Here is a 3389-nt window from a genome sequence, read left to right as displayed (position 1 = left end):
TTGATTACAAAGTGTTAAAACAATTTTCTGTGTGTGTATATGTACAAGTATACATACGTATATACCCTCATTCATATATAGAATCGTAGAATCATAGAATCATTTAGGTTGGAAAAGACTTAATATTAAGACTTAACATCATCCGGCCAACCCCCAACCCTGACACAACCAAGTCCACCACTAAGCCATGTCCCTAAGTGCCATATCTACATGTCTTTTAAGTACCTGCAAGGATCATGACTCAAACACTTTCCTGGGTAGCATTTTCCAGTGCTTGATAACCCTTTCATTGAAGAAATTTTTCCTAATATCCAATCTAAACCTTCCCTGGTGCACTTAGCCTTGTTGAATCTTTGTATATATACAAAGAAAGTAATATTTTTTAAAATCTAGTTTGGCACTTACTTGGAGATTTAAAAACAACAGAAAATAATTGTAGGAGTAACAAAATTAAAAGTAATTGATTCCCTGCAGATTTGTCTCCTTTGCTGCCCTCATCTTATCTTAGTTGGCAGCTAAGCCCCCATCTAGTCATTCACTCCCTCCACAGCAGAATATGGGAGAGAATCAGAAGGGCAAAAGCAATAAAAACTTGTGGGTTGAGCTAAAGATACTTGAATAAGCAAAAAAAAAAAAAAAAGAAAAAAACACAAGGGGTCATATAAGGACAAATGCTTGCCATCTCCCACCAAGCAGATGGATGGTCAGCCAGTCTTTAAGCAATGCCTACTTTGGAAAAACTTCCCCCCCTCCCAGCTTTATTGCTGACCATGACATTATATGGAATATCCTTTTGGTCAGTTTGGGTCACCTGTCCCAGCTGCGGTCACAAATCTGAAAGACGACACCTTAAGGGCTGCTCTGAAGAAAGTTAAGTCCATCCCAGCCAGACCCAATATGCCTTCCCACTACCAAAACTCAGCTCTTGCCCTGTACAGTTCACACTGATGGTGCCTTGAAAGACAGCAGCTACTGTGGTTATTTTGTTTAGTCTATGACCTGCTGGGAAATCTCTGAGCATTTGCATGGGATAGAAGTCAGATCCTCCTCTTCACAACAAACACAAAATCTTAAAAATATTTTCTGAAATGCTTTCTAAAAAATTCCTTATCCTTTGCGCACAAGGAATGTTAATCACAAAGAGTGCTAGAAAACTGATCTGCCTAACAAACTCCATTGGAAACTACTGTTTGCATTTGGTTTCATGGGGTTTTTTTATTTATCTTTAACAATTTTTCCAATTTTCATGCAGAAAGGAACATCTTCTGCAGAAGTGTAGGCCTTGACAAGAAGTCTGGTTTTGGCTCTAAAATCATCTATGCATGAAGCTTCAGGAATCTCCAGGTTTATCTCTGCTCTTGTACTGGAAGTATAAACAGGCTCTTCTGAGAGATTTTGATTTGCAAACTTGTGATTATTCAGCTTATTTCCCTCTTATTTTCCTTCCAAAATTACAAATGAACATTCAGGAGGTCCTCATGATTTTCATTCACGGGGCTTTCTCATTTACTTTATGGACTGCATGAGGCCATCAGTGCCCACTGTCCTGCCCACACCCCCCCAGTTTCTGCATGCACAGGGTAGTTTTGGTTGCTAGCAGAAATTCTGGGTGATTTCTGCAAAAAGTGAGCAATTGAGTCAAATCTAAGTTAGAAATAGAAGGAGAATTTTCTCTTCGGTGCCCTCCTTCCCTTCTAATTTATCTTGTGTGCTTATCATGCAAAAGCAACTTAAATATATGAGCAGTCCAATAGGAGGCTACACTCGTTTCTCCTCGGAGGACTGGTTATGTTCTGAGTCTCCAAGAAGTTGAGTACAGTGAAGTGTGACCAAGCCCTGGGCCAAATAACCTGCACCCTGGGAAAGAGTTCTTGCAGAGGAAATGGGCTTACAGCTTGGATGGGAGAAAATATTGTTTTCTTAATAATTTTAATGTTGTGAGCCAAAATTCATGTAATCTCATTTCTTTAAGTTTTAACAGAGCTGCACGTACTGCAACATCGGAGGTTCTTGTAATGAGGATGTAGCTCTGAATCATGTCTTTTCAGATTTCTGTATTTCAGCTGTTTTGAGAGAAGCCTCGCTAGCTCTTGAGCATGACCTGTTATCTATAGTGTGTCACCATTAGCTATAGAAGTGTCTAGGTGCTGCTATGACTATCAGACATTTCCGTATTAGAGTAATTCAAGCAAAGAGGCTCCTGAGTTGCTACACTGACTTATTCAGAGAGGGCGGTTGTCACAGCTCAATGAGTCTTCTGTGCCCTAAAGGGGATTTGGGGATTTGGACAAAGTTTCCTCATGGAAATCAGAACACTTGATAACTACAAATTAGAAGAGCACCTGTGTATTAGTGGAGCCACTTATCTCAAAACTGAATGACCCCCAAAGTTCCCTTTCCTTTTTTACAATCTAAGGCAAGGTTTCTTTTTTGAAATGTATGAAAGGGTAACACAGCGCTGCTCCTCCTGCCCTCATGCTCCTTTTCATGAACGGCAGCGCTTGTCATACAGAAAAAGAAATTGCCTAATGACTTGTAGTCTGCTTAAAAGTATGTGTCAGCAGCATCTAGGGCACTTTTGAAGAGAGAGAAGGGCAATGTAGCATGAAATAAAACTGAAGCTTAAATGAAGACAAATAATACCCCATATCTGGATAGCAGGTGCTGCAAGAGAGGTGCCCAATGTTTCCTGCTAACAGCACTATCTCTTTAACTTTGCCTTTGACTTGCCAGAAGGAGTCTGTGAACAGGCAAAACTACAGAGAAGACTGGGCACAGACACCAAGGACATCTTAGGGAGCAAGCGCAGAAGTACGTACTCTTCTTGAGTTACCAAGAAAGTTGAAGGAAAATCTGCAAGTGTAACCTAAGTGCTGTGTGTAAGACTCTGAGTTCATACTTTCGCTCAAACACATCTTTCCATGTGGTAGTGACCACAGGATTTCTTTCCAGGATATGACTGGGGAAAGACAGTCCCTTCCAAAATCAAACCTTGCTTTGGAAACCTCTTCCTCTTTTACAACAGCTGAGCATTAGAAACATCTCTTCAGAATTGCTTGCCTCCTAACTGATGAGGTTTTTTCATCCCTGCAGAACTTTAAAGGAAAAATATGTTCTGGGCTGGAAAAAAACAGGCTTAATTCTCTGTGAAACCTCAGGATCCAATTGTTTCCATTCCCCACCAAAACCAGAAAGGCAATCTTGCAAAAATTCTGAGCTTTTCTGCAGTTAAATAGAATCAGTCTATGTGGTCACAAGACAAAAGATGTCTTACCTAAGCAAATGTACAGTAGAAGAGTAGCATAAGCACTGAAAATAAGCACTCTGAGAAAGAGAAACTTGAGATAGCCATTATATATCTTCCTGCATATCATGACTGTATGTGTAGG

This window comes from Phaethon lepturus, unplaced genomic scaffold (genome assembly GCF_000687285.1).
Source record: "Phaethon lepturus isolate BGI_N335 unplaced genomic scaffold, ASM68728v1 scaffold17212, whole genome shotgun sequence".
In the NCBI taxonomy this organism is placed as follows: Eukaryota; Metazoa; Chordata; class Aves; order Phaethontiformes; family Phaethontidae; genus Phaethon; species Phaethon lepturus.
Note: the sequence above shows the minus strand (reverse complement) of the source record.